Here is a 20,656-nt window from a genome sequence, read left to right on the forward strand (position 1 = left end):
TTTCTTATGCAAGCCAGGATGCCGTTGGCCTTCTTGGCCACCTGAGCACACTGCTGGCTCATATTCAGCCGACTGTCCACCATCACTCCCAGGTCCTTCTCTGCCTGGCAGCTCTCCAACCACTCATCTCCCAGCCTGTAGGTCTGCTTGGGGTTATTGAGCCCCAGGTGGAGGACCCGGCACTTGGCCTTGTTGAACTTCATGCAGTTGACCTCAGCCCATCGGTGCAGCCTATCCAGATCCTCCTGCAGAGCCTTCCTACCCTCGAGCAGATCGACACATGCACCTAACATTTTTACCTTTTTTTTTTTTTTTCCCCCTACAATCCTTTATTTGTTATTATTCCTTCTTACCACCTGTCACCAACCCACACTGCCCAGCAAAAACATATGCTGACACCAGCGCTTTCCAGTACTATTTTTTTTTTCTTTGTCATTTCCTCCTGCAAAACGCAGTGCAGGGGCCAGAAGTGTTGCTCACTTCTTCTTCAGGAGCTCTGTCACCTCGGGCACTGCCTGGAATAAGTCTGCCACCAGTCCACAGTCTGCCACTTGAAAAATTGGAGCTTCTGGGTCCTTGTTAATAGCAACGATTGTCTTGCTGTCTTTCATCCCAGCCAAGTGTTGGATTGCTCCAGATATTCCCATGGCAATATAAAGTTCTGGTGCTACTATTTTGCCCGTCTGTCCAACTTGCAGATCATTAGGAACAAAACCAGCATCAACAGCTGCATGGGAAGCTCCAACTGCAGCATGCAATTGATCCGCAAGATCATACAGCAATTTGAAATTTTCACCGCTTTTAAACCTCTTCCACCTGATACAACTACTTTTGCACTGGTAAGCTCTGGTCGATCGCTTTCGGTCAACTTCTGCTCAATCTATTCAGATAGACCAACAGGTGGTGGAGGGGTTACTTTTTCTACACTGGCACTACCAGCACTTGGTGGTGCAGCCTCAAAAGAAGTTCCACATACAGAAAACACTTTAACCCCTTCATCGCATTGGACTGTGCAAATGACATTTCCTGCATAGATAGTTCTCACAAAAGTGTCTGGTGACTTAATCTCAATGATGTCAGAAATTGGGGCAACATCAAGTTTAGCAGCCACTCTGGGAATAAGATTCTTCCCAAAGGCAGATGCACCAGAGCAAATATGGGTGTAATTAAATTGCTTCTGAGTTGCCAAAACCAAGGGAGTCAGCTCCTCTGCTAGAAATCCCTTGTATACATCGTGCTGAGCCACAAGAACTTTTGCAACACCCTGCACCTTGCTGAGTTCTTGCACTATCTTGTCACAGCTGGTACCAGCTACCAAACAAGAAACTTCACCTCCAAGACATTTTGCCGCAGTGATGGCATTTAGTGTAACGGGTGTTAGAGTCTCATTGTTGTGTTCTGCTATGACCAATGTACACTGAAACCGCTGGAGTAGTGATGTCGCCCACTGCGTGCCCCACGCCGTGACCGCCTGCAACATGGCTCCGCCGCCGCCGTCCTGCACCGCTCTCACAAGAGCCGCCCCGCCGCCACCGCCTCATTGGGTGCCGCGCCGGGCCAATGGGCGTGCTCTGCTGCCCGCTCCTTCCCTCTCTCCACCGACGGCCGGCTGAGGACAGCCATAGCAAGAAACAACTTCAACCTATTTAATAATTTAGTTGATGCTTTTTTCTTTGAAGCATACAAAAACAAACAAACAAACAAACAAAAAAAAACCACACAAACAATCTGATACTTTAAAAGCAAGCCCAGTGTTCCAGGGACATGAAACTTGATGCATGCTGCAGAATCAAATGTTCTCCTCCCTGAAATCAGACCAGATATAGGCAACTATAAATGCAAATTTCTTCATCCTCTCTGAATCTAGGGGGGGAAAAAATATTGCTCTGGTCTTAATCAGCAACACTTAAAAAGATGAATTTTAGTTCTTATGTGGTAGAAATTCGATTCAGTCATGAGCAGTGCAGAATGAGTGCAGGATGCCTTGTAAGACATGTTTTTAGGTGATAATGCCTCTGCACAGTAGCCATCGTCAAATTGCAGCATTTTTTCTTCTTAAATGCTGACATGGAATTACAGTTCTTGAACAGTCTTCAACATGCTGGGAGAAGAAGGGGCAGGTTAAATCTTTTCAGAGCACAGTTTCCTTCCTAAATGCATCCATATCCCTTTCCTCCTAGGAAAGAGATCATGGGGGAGGACTTCTTGGTGCCAGTCCTGGATGTCTTCCACTTTCACAGATTTAGCTGAATTTTACATATGGCCATGCAGATACATGTATGTTGCAACTGGAGTGATTTGCATCTGAGCCCAGAACAATTAATCCAATACAAACAGCCTTGTGGCCAAAGATCCTTCACAGATCTATGACAATGGAGATACTTTGGGTGCCTGCTGCTTACTTCTCCAGAACAAAAAGACCTGTAAAAAGTACATTTGTGATTTGCGCTAGTTCAGAAAAGAACAAGAGTGTTTTTAACCTTTGATATTCTTACTGCCAGAAGCTGAATTTCCATTTAATATCTGTTTTTATACATTTATATCCTAACATTGATACTGGAAATTATATTTCAGGAGAAATTTCATTTAAAAGAGAAACGAGTATCTAATTTAAATAAATTTGTATTGTGCATCTACCAGAGCCAAAGAGTTGTCAGTCTTTCCCCAGCACTGATAGTGACTTATTTATCGGAGTAACCACTGAAAAATTGGCATCGAAAAGTGGCACCTAGGTTAGGAGTTATGTTAATCAGTAGAGAATGGTGTGTGCTTTCAGAGGCTGTTCAGATCGCTTAGCTGAAGCACTCTCTGAAGCACTCTCTGAAGGTCTGCCTACACTGATTAGAGGGAAATGAGGGTGTTTTTCCTTAAGGGGGTGTAATATGGTCCAACTCTTCCCTGCTCTTCTCCAGTTCTGTCTGTGCTAGAAGAAGCAAAGCTTGGTATGTGTAATGGTTTTCATTGTATTTGGAAGTTATATAGTGAAGACCTTGTCTGACTTTAAATTATAAATCAAAGACTGTCAGTTTGAAAACATCTCTGCAAAACTTTAATTCTCTTAATGTATGTGAGTAAGAAAAGAACAGCATAGGATTTTTTTTTAAATATATATTTTCTCAACATGTATTTTAACATTACTTAGAATTCTTATCAATATGTTTTAAAACCTGTTTAAGCTTAATATTCAGCATGAATCCAATTACTGGCTTTTCAAGCTAAAAGTGGTACTAAGTCTGTTTTTAGATGTCACTGATAATTCTTGCTTCATTTGCTCTCTCATTTGCCTATCAGACACCTGGTTTTTTTAGATCTTATTGCAAATGTACATCTCATTGTTTCTGTAAGTTTGTTTGTTTTCTCAGTTCTCCATAGTAATGAAATATGCAAGATAAAGACTTGAAGACCACAAAAAATTCCAGAAAAAACAGGGTTGGACCTTAAAATGGAGTTTTAAGTACATTGAGAAGAAATGAAATCCTTGTTACTGTTTTTCCATCACAGATGAAATGACGGATAGTAGTAGAGGGCACAGTCTTTAGAATAAACCCTTCTGATCTGGAGCTGGGGGAGAAGCACGATATAGTCTTATCATATGGGAGTAACAAGGTTCACTCAAGTTGCAGGAATTACTGATTCACGATACAGAATTATAATATTAAGATATATAAGTATCTGTAAGCAGCTGCAGTTAACTGGCATCCAACGAATTTAGTCAATCACCAAAGGAGTCCTGATTCCAGAAAATGGTCTTGGTGATTCGGAGTTAGAATGAAGTTAGTATTTATTCATAACTTTAACAGATGTTGTCTAGAAAAATGAGAGAATGATAAATAATCTAGACATTGTGCATCATTTGGGCACCTGAATTCAGTCAAACACATCCTTTGTTTTTAATATTTTTTTAATCTCAGCATTCTCCCATAGAAGTTGAGAAAGGGAATTAAGCTCTGGGAAAAAAGGTTCTGAAAAAAGCAAGAGGATCATGGTGATTAACATCTTATGATCACTCGGGAAAATTGATCTGAAAATCCTAATTCTTTTTTTGGATTTATAAAAAAGGAAATATTTAGTAGCAACAACTTCTGTATTTGGCATTGGTGTGAGCACTAGCGGGAGCTTCTGAATGAGTCCAGAACACAAGTAGGAAACTGGAAAGCTGTTCAGATTCATTTAAAACAAACAAACAAAAAACTTGTACCAATTTATCTTAACAAACTGCCTGAGATATTTTCATACTTCTGTTCAACAAGTATTCAAGTCAAATAAGTCAAATTTGAAAAAGTTACCACATTTTTAAACGGTATAGCCACACTAGTATTTGACGCTATCTTTGTGTTGAAATTGCTTTCAAAAGCAAAGCAACAAGCAAAATTATACATTTATTTTGATTAAGTCCATTTTTTCTTCAAGAAAATAGGTATACAAGTACTGGAGGAAATACCAGCACTAGATAAACCATATCCATGTAAGGCATTAATGGAGACAATAATGACACAACTATCAGAAATCCTTTTCATCTATCTTTCAATATTTATTGGTTTACTATTGAAGAATGAGAAGAGACTAATGAAGGGAAAAAACAAACTTTCACTAAAAATGAACTAGTCTATCCACAAAGATGACTAAAAGATTATTTTAGTGAAAGCTTCATGATAACTGTGTTTTGCTGAATGTAACCAATCAGTGGCAGTGTTCCCAGCTTAGGTGTGAATACAGCCTACAGAAACTAAATGACTATGTTGTTTTGGCCTTGCCAGAGCCTCAATACTGTTGTGTTTGCCTAGTGGAAGAGAAAAAGCTTTTCTGTTTTGTGCAAACTGTCGCATAAATTACTCTACAAACAAAACCCAGTCCCACAGTTAGATATTCATAAATTTCCTTAAAATCACATTTATGCAAACAAAATCATGAAGACCGTGCTTTATTGGCCTCTTGCTTAAACTTTTTACCTCCTGAGGGCTGTAGGCCATGAACTGGCCCTTTATATGGAAGGAGAACTTAATTCATTTTCAAGAAGTCAAAACATAAGTTAAAGAATAAATACAGTTTGTAATTGTGGCAATAAATGTAATGCTGGTAGTGAGCAGCAAACAAATTCATATATTGAAAAGCTGTATCAGTAGTGATATTGCCTGGTTTTGTCTTGGGAAAAGAAAGAATCTTATTGCATGCGTAGGGAAGGGGTAAACATGTTACATTTTATTTGTTATTCATTGTAACTTCCTTATGAAAATCTAAGAAAAGTGTGTTTAAGAAAAACTGAAACTGAGTAATTAATCTGTAGCATCTGCTATATATATATTTAAAAAAAAAAAAATAATAATAATAAAAAAACCTGCTCCAAACAAGAGCAAAGGGTGTTTTTTGTTGTGTTGTTTGTTTTAAACTAGGAATATGGCCATTTAAATCATCACAAAGTCTATATAGACTCTGAAGCAACATGCTAAATGAGTTTCCATCTTTTTTTCTGGTATGACATTTGACAATGGAATCTGCATACTTTCCAACCTGATCAATAAGAATGTGGCAATCAGTCTTGTCCCTTCCAAAGCCATTCCTAAGGATGGAGGGAGAGGCAGTAAAGCACCTTTGTTAAATATCTTATACACCAGTGCTTTAGAGTTATTTTCTGAAGGAATTAAATCTCATTAAATCTGTTTCTGCTAAATGATTCAATCAGCTAAGTGGGTATTTTGTATTACTATGGAAATGAAATCGTAAAATGCAATTGTCAGGTTTAGAAAGACTAATACACAATATCATGGACTTTTGTCTTCTTTTGTTCCCTTTCTCATTTCTTACTAATTAATTTCCTGATTAAAATCTGAGTGATAATCTTGTTCTGTATTCAAGGTAGAATGCTGACATACAGAACAGAGTCATGCAGGTGAAATAGATCATTGTTTAAAGTTGTAGGAAACTTATTTTTAAATCTCATTATCTGGGGAAAGGTGGATGTTTAATTTTGTGGTGACTCAGTACATGTACTATAGAACACTAATTCTGCTGGGCTGCAAATATTTTGCATAAAGAGCAGAAATATCAACTAAGTACTTTCTAAAGTTCACAGGTGACTTTTTCAGAGATGTGGTTACTGGTAATTGGAACTAAAGGTGTTTAGATTTGAATATTAAGTCATCTTTCACATTTCACAGTTCCTGGCTTTCTCTACTTTTTAGCTTAGCAATAGGAAAAAAAAACAACAAACCAAACCAAACCAAACCAAACCAACCAACCAACCAACCAAACAACAACAACAACAACAAACAAAAACAAACAAACAAACAAACAAAAACACTTTAAATTATCACTACCTGCCTTTAGGCAAAGAAGTATCTACTGGGTACTTGGTTCTTTTTGAAACCAGGGCATTTCTTTGTTATCTCCAGTTTTCACTGTTGGCAGTATTTATCTGCAATTAGATTTCTAAAATGAGCTAATTCCTTCTTTCATTCCGTTTTCACTGCTGATATGAAGTGTTTGCTGTAGTTTTACTCTGGTCTCTTTATCTGACGTACTATTTACATAGCTTTTCATTTAGTGAATGGCTCCTGACTTATTCATGCAGTTAAACTAGGGTCTGGATTCTGTACTTTTTTCCCTGTAAGGTATAATTCATAATTTGTTGCTTCCCTACTGTTTTATATTAACCAACAAACAAATAAACAAACAAACACCTAGTTTCAAGGCTAAGGGAAAATAACCAAGTTAGGACAATTTTGCATGTAGATTTGACTGTCTGTTACCTAGCAACCTTTTTTTTTTTTAATCATTCCAGGGCTTGTAGACATTTTTCTAGGTATTCAGACTTGATAAAGGAGAAACTCCTCAGTATGTTACTGTAGATCTTAGAGCACAAAGGAGATGTAATCCTCCTGTCTAGTCCAACAGCTCTTCTTGCTTCCCAACAAGCAGTTTAAACTCAATGATGGTGGTCTTAGTTTTTAAGCTCTCACAGGTTAAAATATGGTATTTAAGAAAAAAAGGAACATGAATCACAAATGCATGGGCTATTGTTTGCTAGTCTTGGAAACAAAGATGATCTTTCTCAAGTTGTCTCACCGAACCCAAGTATTAGATAAAATTCTCAGAGTGAGGAAGAGAATTGAATCCTAGATCTCCTGAGAAGCTACTCAGGGTACAGCAGGGCATGGTAGCACTCGTGTCTGCACCAGAACCAAGCAAATCACAAGATGTATGTGTTTTTATACTTCAGCAATTACAATTCTCTCAAACACCAGAAAAAATATTTTCAGGCTTTGGGAAATGAAATGAAACTTTCACCTGTATAACAGGATTTTTCTTGACATGAAATTGAACTATACCCATAGTCATGCAATTTGTCATAGACCTATAGTACTTTCGTTTCTTAAGTTTATATTTCCTGGAATTGCTTTTACAATGTATATTTTACTGGAACTGTGTCATTCATCGAGCCTGTACTTTTCAGCATAGCACATAAGAGGGGGAAAAAAAGGGGGGGGGGGGGTAGGAGAAGCCAAATCAGTGCTCAAAAGGAGGGACACTGGATCAATCACCTCTTATGAAATAGGCTTTTTCATATAATTTAGTTATTAAATTATTTTTTTAGTTGTTTTGACCGTGTGCTCACAGTGGGACTTAGTAATTTTCAGATGTAACTGGCTCAAGAGATCATAGTCATTTTTGAGATGTCTAACACAATTGTGGTGGTCTAGTTCTTTCACACTAGTTCACAACATTTTTGAAATCTTTCTTGAATTGTGATCTTGAATGAATTTCAGCTGTTGTCTATGGTGGGCTAAGGGATGGAGGAGTAAGGGATTTTAGTTGTGTAAAGCTGAAATCAACTTATTGGGTAAACAACAACCCAGAAACCGAGGAATGGGTTTCTGGGTTCAGTTCTTGCTGCAGATCAGTTCAATCTGCATTGTTTGTACAGCTGCACATTCGTTTACCAGTTTGCAAAGTAAAAAGTCTAATGTAGTGTTCAGTAATATGTTTAAGGTGCTTTTCCTTCAGTTTTAAGGAATCACTCATTTGGGTAGCAATTGCACGAGAAAGGGGTAGTTTATCATAGCCACCTTGGATGAAAGCTAAGTATTGGTAATACCCCAGCCTCACCCACCTCTGCTGACCTTGAGAAAAGATGCTGAATTAACTTCTGTCAGCTATTGGCTCTGAATTGCTTTTAGCTTGTAGGTATATGTATAGCCTTCCCCCTCCTCAAATAGTGTGTGTTAAATATAGGGTGCCAAGACCACCAGTGTACTGCACTAGAACTTTTTTTTTTTTTATGAGAAAAGCTACTTGGAGGTTATAATTACATTATAATGCAGTTTCATACTTCTAAACAACAATCAGCATATTATAACTGGTCAATTCTGAAAACATTCAGTACATGTCCACTTATGTGGCTCTTATTTAGACTCCTCTAAAGATAGCCTTCCTCGACCATGATTTCTCTTGCTAAGAGTCTCTAATAATGTGGCCTTTTTATGACCTTGTGGTTAAATAAACTCTGCATTACAGTATTGCTACTTAATTAGTTAATGATACCTTGTTTAAGTTAAATAAATGGGTTGGAACAATGCTTTATTAAATTAATCTTCATTTTCAGCTAATGTGTATTGCTAGTAATGCCTATAATTCAAGATGTGTTTTTTCTATGATATCTTACCAATTTCTGTTTAAAACAGGAAAGGTGGATCTTCTCAGACTCAAACGCACTTATTAAACTGTGATTACACTTCAACCTGTTAATTGGTGTCACTAGGCACTTCTTACACATACAGGGTAATCTGCATCTTGCTAGTACTTGCAGGCAAGCTTTAGGTCAGTGTTGTGAGTTTGACAGTGTGGTTGTTCTGCACAAAATTCTTTAGGAGATGTTGGAAGATAACAGGACAATAGGCTCACGGGGGTGTGGAGAAAGCAACAGCCAAAGCTGACCACAAGAAATCCAAACAGACTTGATTCCTTTTTTCCTTTTTTTTTTTTTTTTTTTTTGGTTTTGTTTCTGTAACTATGTGTAAGACTGCCTGGCATTAATCACATTTTGCAAAACCCCAGTAAGGTTCTATTGCTCTGGAGCTGTGAAACCTTGCTAAAGACCAAGCCCAGTTAAGAATCCTGGCTCATTCCATATGCTTCCATAAAGGTAGACGTAGTTGTATGCTGTTCTATTAGCCAAGGGTGGGGAGATCTAATTCCATTTCATAGAGAACTACAGAATGTCAGAATCTTGATTCTATCCAGTTTGGAACAAGAATGGAGCCCTTCAAAATGATTTGGCCCTGGGATAGAGCAGCAGGGCAAGAAGTAATGCAACTTTACACCTGCATACTGGCTTGCATGTTGGAGCCAGAGGGTCTTTGGTCTATAACAGAACTCAGGACACGAGGAGCTTGCTGCTAGAGGGCAGTCCAAGTCTTGAGTTTTTCATTGCTCTGCTGAGGAGCAGCGAGCCGTGGCAGTTCAGGCTCTGCAGCAGCCATGGAAGCAGCACTGCCTCTTCAAGGTGTCACTAAACTCATGAACTAACTTAAAGAAATGTTTTATTTTCACAGTTATTCTTTGATTTTTTCTTTTTTTAATTTTAAAATACAGTATTGTGTGAGATTAGTAAAAGCCAAAACAATCTTCAATGAAATACCAATGTGATATTTAGTGTGAATTACAGTACTTTTTTTTTTTTAATTATAAATACAAAAATAACAAATTTAAGCTACAAGCAATATCTTTGTGGTGTTTGGTCTGATGAGTGGTCCTAGTCTCCCAGTAAAGCATGTTTTTCTACCAGTAATGGCTTTATTCAGTTTTTTGCACAATTCATACCAGACAATGACAAGAAGTGAGTGGGAGGAATTCACAAGAAAAGACCAATTTGTACCTTCTGTTCCAGAAATGTAAGCTGAGGTGATGCTGTAAAGCAGGAAGCCAAAATTATGTCTGGCATGATCAGTGGCTGTTTTACATTAGTGTTAGAAGACATTTATTCTTTTTATGCTAGATCTGAAAGTAACAAATGTTTGATATAGCTGAAGAAACTGTCTCTCTCCTTGACTTTGCCTTGTCTATCTGGCTGACATGGCAGTTCAGCTGTGAATATATACTGCAACTTTGGTGAAGAACTATAGTGGGCTATTTTAAATGTTTTATTTATAGCAGTGAAGGTTCTCCAATTCCTGGTAATATCAATTGGTACTGTACTCAGACAATACCCTTTTTATGTTGATATGCTGATATATCAACACAAGATCTAGGAATTGCAGAACACTGCAAAGCATCTAAAAGACCTGCTGGCAATCGGCAGGTCTTTTTTACTTTGCAAGATAAGGTTAAAATTTGTAATCTTTATCTACTAGGGCTTTCTCTACTCTTGAAGATTGTGTCCCATGTGTTATGGCCAAGGCAGAGTGCTCTTATTTGTTGCTGTCTTCCAGACTGTTTGCTGTAGTCTTCAGAAATGCTATCACAAACCCCATTTTGTTCTCACTTCCTGAGAAATGTGATCTACTGTTTTTTTATAACTGTGTAAAGTAGATTATCTTCTGGCCTTTTGTGTACAACCTAATCTTTCCACCCTGAAGTTCACCTAGTCGAGTCTAATAACATGGAGTTTTCATTGTGAAATATTTGTATAGCTGTTTTAGTATCATGTAAAATATTAAAATCTACAAATAACAGGAATTTACGGCTGTATTTCAAGCCCAATAAGCTGTTTCAACCTCTGGCCCTTTTTGAAGGTATTGTGAAATACTTAGGAATTAGACCCATTATTCTGTCTCTTTAATATGAAACTTTATGGAAACGGAAGAATTTATTCTAATAAATGGCTAATTTCTGCCAAAGAAAGACCTTCTAGATTCATATTCAAGGAATTAATTTACACTTGTTGAAGAGCTGACAGTGTTGTGATTACTAAAGCTGCTCTGCTAGTTATTCTTCCTTTCTGCATAGATTAATACTAAATTTAATTATATCTCTCATTCCAGAGGCAACTTGTCATTGTCACAACTGTAGATTTAATTTACAAATTTAGGAATGGTAAAATATTTTATGAGCCAGAGTCCAGGAAAACATGGATAAGAAATACTGTATGTTAAGTACCAATTATTTGGTTTTCTGACAAAAAACACTTTTTACTGTTTTTCATGTTGTTGAAGATGTGATGTGCCTGAACCTCCTTTACATCACACCAATTTAATTGAAGCTTTCTATGAGATTGGGTTCCCCAGTTGCTCTGAGGTAATCTGAATTTTTTCATCAGCAGTACCTGAACTTGCTCACTGTTGCATGCCCCTTCTTTCCCTAAAAGAAGAAGACCATCAGATCTGAAGAAGAAGGAAGAAGAAGAAGAAGAAGAAAGAAGAAGTCCATCAGATCTGCGTGATTCAGTGTTTTGGATCAGTATGTAGAAATTAGGAGGTATCATGTTGTGCCAGCCCAAAACACACTGCACCTCAGTGTCTTGAGCAGAAGTTACTAAAAGGCTTATTACTATTCTACATATAGCTCCACATAAATTATTGGTGCTTTCATGTAAATATTAGAAATATTAGAAATTGTACGAAGATCCTTCTAAGGATAGTGAGTAGTTCATATTGGAAGAGAAGAAAATGAAATGATTGTCTTAATACTGACTTGAGTTTATTAATACTTGGAACAAGACTGAATGCAAATATGACTCACTTCATTTAGTGAGCATTACTGAACCATTAATAATTAGTAAAGAAATGTATTTTCTTAATATACCTGTATATTTTATATATAATATATGAATCAGCTCATGTTTAATTCAGTTGTTGAAAACAACAATATAAATAGGAGTAAGCCAACCTAAGTGACCAATGAATTTCATAAGAATATCCTAATACGTTAGCAAAATTCAAGATACATCCAGATACCTGAGACACCAGAGGGATCTCTGTCACATCAGAGTTTAATTCCTGGCTATAAAATTATATATAAAAACAAACATTCACTGAAGGTGAGGAAGCCAAACAAACCTGCTGCTTGGTGATTAAGATGCCTCGTATGATAGAGTTCATTTAAAGTGGCTGCTATTTTTTTGGTCATGTTAATTTATAGAAACCAAAATCCTCCATGTAGTCAATGTCCTTAGCCTGTGAAGTTTATCTAAATTGTACTTGAGTATCAAGGAAACATATAATACTTGTATACCATTAACAGGAAAGGTCAAAGAACCCTATGCTTCTGATATTCTGATACCAACCTTTTTTTTTAACCTTTTTTTTTTTTTTTTCAATGCTACTGCCTTAGTAACTGAAACATGTCAGTGTCTTGATAAGAAATGAATGGAATAATTAATTATTTTTGTAGTTTTTTATAGGTTGAGACTAAACTATATGAAAGTATGTATGGCTTGAATAGTGTAAGTTCTTGAAAATAAAAGACCCCATAGGTGCTTGCTGGTCATTTATCTTCTTTCCAAATATTTAATGGCCTAATTTGACTTATATGTGCTGTCTGCTTCATGACACCCAACTATGCCAGCTATAGTCTATTTTATTATAATGCATGCTGTGTTACTGTAATTGAAATAAACTTAGCATTTTGAATTGCCTTTTTTTTTCTTTCCTGCTTTGGCAATAAAATAAATCCTTGTCAGAAATGCAAAGCGTTCTCTTCACAATCTCATTAAATAAACAAAGTAGGTCACTCAGCATACTTGTACCAAGCTTATATAGAAACTACACAGTTGACACATTTTAAAGCTGTGTAGCTCAACCCTTGTTCTACAACCAGTGACCTTATATCAAAACTGTTGCTTCAAGGTTTTGACAAAATCTGACATATTGTAACTAACACCTCAGGAAGAAATGGGGGTTCATAGAATCATAGAATATCCTGAGTTGGAAGGGACCCATAAGGATCATCAAGTCCAACCCCTGGCACTGCACAGGTCTGCCCAAAAGTTTAGACCATGCTACTAAGTGCACAGTCCAATCGCTTTTTAAATTCAGACAGGCTTGGTGCAGTGACTACTTCACTGGGGAGCCTGTTCCAGTGTCCAGCCACCCTCTCGGTGAAGAACTTGTTCCTGATGGCCAGCCTAAACTTCCCCTGCCTCAGCTTAACACCATACCCACAGGTCCTATCATTGGTGACTAAAGAGAATGGGTCACCTGTCTCTCCACTCCCCCTCATGAGGAAGTTGTAGACTGTGATGAGGTCCCCCCTCAGTCTCCTCTTCTCCAGGCTGAACAGGCCCAGTGACCTCAGCTGCTCCTCATACGTCTTCCCCTCTAGGCCCTTCACCATCTTCGTCGCCCTCCTCTGGACACTCTCCAACAGTTCTACATCCTTTTTGTACTGTGGTGCCCAGAACTGCACATAGTATTCGAGGTGAAGCCGCACCAGGGCAGAGTAGAGTGGGACAATCACCTCCCTCGACTGACTAGCGATGCTGTGCTTGATGCACCCCAGGATATGGTTGGCCCTCCTGGCTGCCAGGGCACACTGCTGGCTCATATTCAACTTGCTGTCAACCACAACCCCCAGATCCCTCTCTGCGTGGCTGCTCTCCAGCATTTCGTCACCCAGTCTGTACGTATTGCCAGGGCTGCCCTAGGGCTGGCCTGGGAGAATCAATTGCTTCAGAGGCCAGTCTCAACCTGTTCTGTGAACTAAGATAAAGACACATTTGTTACATTTGTTAGCGTGCTGTTCATGTTTAAAAATAAAATATATCCCCCCCACCTCCAAGAAAGAATCAACAGAAAAGCAATCTCTTTTGTGATGCTTCCTCTTCCATGAGCAATATGATCGCAGTGCTGCGTTTGCTTTTACTTTGAGGGGAAGAAAAAGAAGAAGAGAAAAAAAAATAAAACAGGAAGGAAAATCCCACAACTAGTAATAAATTTATTAAAGATGTTTATAAAAATAATCATTCTGGTTCTCTATAGGAATCTATGTGTCCAGACGAGCCTTCCTGCTATGGACAAAAAAAAAGTTTAGCAATTAAGGAAAAGCTGATGTTACGGATGTGTGCAATTTTCTTTTTATCACAAGAATTTTACCATGTAAAACTACTTTATTTTTGATGTTGGAGATTGATATTCTTCATAAATTGGTATAATAAAGGCAATAGTAAAAAGGTATTTAGATCTAAAAAGTGCATTGTTCATATTGCAACAAATTCAGTCAATTACTATTCATAAGTTGGGGAGAGTGGAAGACCATAAGCAAGAGATAATTTAAAGTTCAGTGAGTCTAATGTACAAGTCAACTGTGCCTGGATTTGATACTTTGTGAATTGGGTCTATGCTAGTTTGTGAGTTAATAATTATGAGTTTTCTGACTCATCAAAAAAAATCTTCAAAACCAGTCAGCGGGTACTGGCACTATCTCTGTGATATTGCCTGCATCTGAGATTATACTAATAGTTTCCATAATTCTGAATAAAAATGGGAAGAACCATTTTGCTAGAAACGTAGATCTGCTTTGTAAAGGGCTTTACTGTTCAGTTAGCAGCTTTTTGGTCAAGAGGTGGTTGGTGCTAATGGAAATAAAAAGCGGATAAGAGCATGAAGTATTAATGGTGTGCATCAGTGGCTGTCATACAGTGCCCCTTGTTTAAGTGCAGCAAAGAACATCAGGATTTGAGACAGGCTGTGACACTTCAAATAGTGCCATATAAATATATATTATGCCGTATCTTAACAACAAGGCAAAGCCTGTAGTATGTAATATGGTTTCCATATATAAGTTTGCACTATTAAACTGCATTGGACTTGAGGGTCATATTACACCCCTCTTCCCCACCACCATCTTTCTGGGACGTTGTTGTCTGAATTTCACAGACAGGCTTGGGATCTCATCTGAGGTTTGGTGTTATCCGTTGAGTTGATTCTCATGGATTGGAAGAGGGCAATAGTGGGCTTCCCTGGAGGTCATACCTGTAGAATTGAATTTGTCCCTTCATCTCTTCCCTTTTTCCACCCTCTCCCCAGCTAATCCTGTAGTAGTCTTTGTCTACAAATGGTGACATTGATGCTCACCATTGTCTGTGTTTTTGTCTCTCACTGGGATAGGAATGCATCTGAATTTGGTACTGTAGCTTAAGGCTTGCGCCAGGCTGAAGCTTCTCAATGTTGCCCAGGTTGGAAGTCAGTGGTGTAATTTACAGGGTTGTTGATAGAGTGATGCCCTGGTGCTTGTCTTAACACATCTGTACTTTTTTTTTTTTTCCTAAAGAAAATGATAAAAGAATTGAAATTTCATCTGTTTACACATTGCCCAAAGAAAAATTTGTTCTGAATGTAAGTCTTGAAATTCTGTGGCCATATAATTACTTGTAATGATCCTATAGTGAGGTTTATGAGAGAGTAACTCCTTACATATATTTGATATGAGATGAATTGGTTAATTTGACTGTCGTCATGGTGCATTCTTCCTTTGATGGGAAGCTATAGGAATAATTTCTGATCATAGAAATTTATTAGCAATTACTTAGATAATCCTTTTGTCGCTGATATTTTTTTGTTAACGTTTTTTTACAGCTCAATGAGGTGAAAACTATTTTCTCAGAATTGTCTGTAATTTTTCAGCTCCAAAAACTCCTGTAAAATGGCTAATTATGCATATATCTATAGTAATCTTATTCACAGTCACAGACTATAGCACTGCAATGTGACCTTTTTAGGGCACAATTACTGGCATGTTTTGCAGGATTTTTTTCCCCACAATTCTGATCTTGTTCTATACAGGTACAACCTACATGGGGAGATATTAAACAGACGTGTTAGAGTGTTCATCAATTAAAAATCTAAAGATATGCAGAAGAAAATGAGTTGGGGGGAAAAGAAAGGGAGGTGGCACAGTTTTAATAGAATTTTGTCCAAGAGCTGTTATGCCACAACGAGCAACATCTCCCTACAATTCTGAAAAGAGTACTGGAGAGACTTATTAATCTGCCATAGTCAAAGTTAGTTCCATTGCTATATGTAGGTGGTTCTGTTTAAATATACTATTTATGGAGATACTTAAAATATAAATGGCATTGTTTAAGTTTGAAAATATTCTGATTTTACTGAATGCTCAGGGAAGATTAGCTACAGGAGATATGCCACATCTACAAAATGTTGAAATCTGAAGTATGATAATGCTCAGCCTGATTTGATGAGTAGTTTACAGTAGTCACAGAGGGTGAGGATCATTTACAGCTATAACAGAAGCATGCTTCTGTTCTAAGGAGGGATCTAGACTGTGTCATATATACAACTTAGGATGGATAGGACAGGGACATAATGTTTGACTATATCCTAAGACTATCTATACAGAAAAGAAGCATGTTTACTCTATGTATCCACTTTGCTTTTCTTTAAAGTAAAGTTCATGAAAACCAGATGAGTGTGAATTACTTCCTCTGACCCCAGACTGCCAGCTAACTATAGATTGATTTTCCACCTTCCTATCATAAAAGCAATTTGCTACTGAAGTATACATGTGATCAGCCCTTTATGAGAACAGACAATGTTCAATTTCAGATGGTCCAATTTTCTAAGTGGGAGTACTTCAAATGTAGGATTAATTCATTAGTATTTTTTTCTCCTGGGAATGCTACTTTGTGCATACTCTTTCTAGGATCCAAAATCTCAGTAGTTTTATGTGGATAACTACAACCATGAGAAAATGTTACATGCAGTAACAAAAGTTTCTGTGGTATATGAAAAAAAATAAAATTAAAAAAATGGTGTTTATGGTGTTTAAAACTGCGTAAGATAATATTATGCAACTGACAAGTCTCCAGGCAGAAACACTTATTTTGGTGCATTGCTGTAAAACTTCTTGTGTATCCCCAAAATCTATGGTTTTGTCTGCCTTGATAAGGTGGCCTTCATCTCCTGCTGATTTCACTGTTTGCATTGTTTATTGCTTGTAGCACAGTGTTGACTCCTAAGTAGGGCATAGATAGATTTTTCTCACTATCATTGGAGATGTTTTGAATGGCTGCAAGGCCAAGCAATCACTAGACACAATAAGACATTCCAGTGGTGCACTGGTCTAGAATGTGCAGCCTATACTGCATTTGATCAGGCTATGCCAGAAGTTAAAAATCTACCATAAACTCCTGTGCTCTGCATTTCTGATGATACACGTTGATTGCACTCGGACACAGTCATTCGGAGAATCATTTTCTTATCATGATTTATTACTTGACATTGTGAGATATTTCAAGTGCTTTATGCTATTAAACTAAGCTGTATTTATCATATATCAAGTCTACATGGACACATACAGGGTGATGGACATGTGCCTAAATTTTTGAATGGCTCTAAGTGTGCAAGATGCAAGAGCTTTGTTGAAGTTCTAGCAAATTGCTTGTTTGCTTCTTTAATGCAGATAAAATTTTAATAGCTTAAGGAGACCTGAATAAACTCTAATAAATTTGAGTTCATTTTCTGAAACAGAACATTCCATCTGAAAAAGGAGGAGGTTGGAGGTGGAATAATCTCTATGGTCAGTTTAACTCAGTAAGGTATTAGTGGCACCTTGCAAGCTTCTTCATGGAGAAAATACATGGGAGATATAATGGGAGAAAATACATGAGATATAAAATACTTTTCTGTATTCTCTCCCTGAAGGCTACTCATCTGCAGCTGACATCTCATCTGTGAGATATCTTTGTAATTGAGAGTCAGGGTGCTCTTACAGCAGTATTGAGATGGCAGCCTCTGATGTGATGCTCAGTCTGGTAAAGGAACATATTTTTTTTCCCTTAATTATTCAGAGGGTTCTCAAACTCTTGGTTTCTATGAAGTGTGACTTTTCCCAGATTAGTTCAGAACTGTGTAGCAGAGCAACCCTGCTTCTCTGAGGAGATTTTAAGGAAAAGTAGGTAATGGCATCACATCATGTAGCTGGACTGCAAATGATGAATCCTTCTTTAATGTTGACTGGATTATGCTTGGATTATGCTTGTAATATCATGGGTGAAAACATCATTCCAGTTCTCGGATTTTGGGTACAACACACAGTTCTTGAATGATTGTGCCATCAAGAACAGTATGCGTGCTTTCAACCAACTTAGGTATGTTGCTAGAGGGAATGGTGGCAGCAGCATTCAAGGTGCGGAGCTGAAAGCTTTTAGGGGCTGTATCCCTATGCTCCATGGGTGTGAAGGAAGGTGGAAGAGAATGACTGTGGGTGAAGCGGAGGTGTAGTGAGGTAGCCTGGAAGCCCAAGTTGTAAACTGGGTTGGCTGAGGCATCTGTTCTGCTCCTCTGCCCCAGTTATTGGGAAAGCAATTTGGGGTAAAAACCTGGAATGAGATGATATCAAGTCACTCAGCTGGTGTGTTAACACCAGGCTTTGCTACTGTTTAAGTTTAGCTGCCCTCAGCAGCCACTGGTAGGTTCATTCCAACCCCTCTTGCTGGGTATTAAAGCCCTGATGTTATATTGTTGTCTTCATAGGGAGAAATGTGTATGCTGTAAGGTGATGTATAATGGAGAAGGGAATAAATTTGAGGTCTTTAAAAAGCTGGGTTATCTGTAGTGCATTCCTTTGCCTCTACGGTTAAGACAATGAATTGAACATGGAAGTTCCGTGTGAGTAAATACTAAACTTAGTACAAGCTACATCAGAGAAGCTTAATTTCTCTTTAAAAAAAAAAAAAAAAAAAAAGTGTGTGTGGGGGGGATAATAGTCATGGCTCCATAACAGTGAATCTGTTCCACATGGTTTGAGTGGACATTGAGTATCTTATCTCCTGTTAGGATGTAGTGAGGACCTTGGAATTATCAGTGGTGCTGTGATCCAGTTCAGTGCCACTCAGCTCTAGTTCTGTCAGTGAATCTGTTCAAGCCTAAAGAATGTGAGCCATCTTGTAGAAAAGTTTAATTAAACAAAAACAAAAACAAAAACAAAAACACTGTTCTGAACTCTGAAAACTAAGATGGAAAAAAAAACAAAAACACTTTCCTTTAGAATTTAGCAATATGTAGTATGCTCACCAATGAAATTTCACAAATTGTTATATAGTGTTTTTTTTTTGTTTTTGTTTTTGTTTTTTTAATTTAGCTATTCTAGGAAAATCAATTTAGCTGAGTAACAGTGATAGGATCTCTAGATATTATCTCCTAATCATTAATTTTTTCTGGACTCTGTTTAATACCATGCCAGCAGAATGATTAATAAATCATGAAAATAACTTGGATTTATCTGAAAAATAAATTATTAAGCTGTAACTGTAACCTGTCCCCCACTCCCAACCCCCCAAACCATCTTCACTTATTAAGGCATAATTGAATTAATGTACAATCAAACTATAAATACAGGAATCTAGAGCTTAATATATACATAAAGTGAATAAATATAGGGACTATTAGGTCTTTTCTCCAGAGGGATTTTCTGGTCTTGCTGTCTAATAAGCAGACTCCTGAAAGCCATCTATTGAGGTAATGCCATATGATGTTTGTCACATTGATGCTGGAGACAAAAATTATACTACAGAAAGTTTTGAGAAGAGGGGGAAAAAAAAGAGGGAGGGGCTGTGTGTATGCATAAACTTTGCATGAGCAGTGGGTGAATTCCTAGTGTTAGGGATCAAGAGGGACAGAAATGTGTTGCGTTTTTCTTGCACAAAATTGGACCCATGTATTCAAAAGAGGAATAGAAAAGTTTTTGTCAGGGATTGTCAAGATGGAGTAAAACTTTCTTGTACATAGAGATCTGATACCAGCCCACAGATCTCTGTATATATAGCAAGTTTACTTGCTCTATTTCCTTTTCAGAATACTATTCTAGACAGAAAAACATTAACTGTATTTTGATTGCTTAAACTTTATGCCCAAGTACAGGTTATATTTTTATCATAGTGAATTTGAATAGTAAGTGGTGTAGTGGGTTTACGTGGCAAGGTTTTGGTAGCAGGGGGCCATATCGGTGGTTTCTGTGAGAAGGATCTAGAAGCTGCTCCATGCTTGGTAAGGGCCCCATTGTTTTCCAGAGCTGAGCCAATAAGCGATGTTGTTTTGCGCCTCTGTGAGAGCATATTTAAGACAGGGAAAAAAACACTGCACCACACAGCAGCTGGGAGAGTGAAAGGAGTGAAGAACGGCCTTGCAGGCGCCAAGGTCAGTGCAGCAGGAGGGGGAGAGGTGCTCCAGGCGCCGGAGCAGAAGTCCCCTGCAGCCTGTGGTGAGGACCATGGTGAAGCAGGATGTCCCCCTGCAGCCCATGGAGTACCACGGTGGAGCAGGGTTCCACGCTGCAGCCCCTGGAGGAGGCCACGATGGAGCAGGTGGTCCTGCACCGACGGAGGCTGCCGCCTGTGGAAGACCCCTGTCAGAGCAGATTCTGGGCCGGACCTGTAGCCCATGGAGAGGAGCCCACGCAGGAGCAGGTGGACCTGGCAGGAGCTGCTGCCCATGGGGGACCCAGGTTGGAGTTGTTTGCTCCTGAGGGACGGACCCCGTGATACGGACCCATATCTGGAGCAGTTCTGGAAGAGCTGCTGCCTGTGGGAAGCCCACGCCGGATCAGTTCATCAAGGACTGTATCCCGTGGGTGGGACCCCACAGCACAGGGGACGAGAGTGACCGAGAAGGAGCGGCAGAGAAGAAGTGCTGTAGACTGACCATAACCCCCATTCCCCCATTCCCCTGCGCCGCTTGGGGGGAGGAGGTGGAAGAGGGTGGATGGGGGG

At 38.4% G+C, this 20,656-nt stretch overlaps 1 pseudogene; it reads right to left on the minus strand.

The window, feature by feature from the left end:
• Positions 1-360: 360 nt before the first annotated feature.
• On the minus strand, positions 361-1,480 carry LOC113845186 (electron transfer flavoprotein subunit alpha, mitochondrial pseudogene; annotated as a pseudogene).
• Between the last annotated feature and the right edge of the window lie 19,176 nt (positions 1,481-20,656).

Source organism: Anas platyrhynchos, chromosome 9, assembly GCF_047663525.1.
Source record: "Anas platyrhynchos isolate ZD024472 breed Pekin duck chromosome 9, IASCAAS_PekinDuck_T2T, whole genome shotgun sequence".
NCBI classification, from domain to species: Eukaryota; Metazoa; Chordata; class Aves; order Anseriformes; family Anatidae; genus Anas; species Anas platyrhynchos.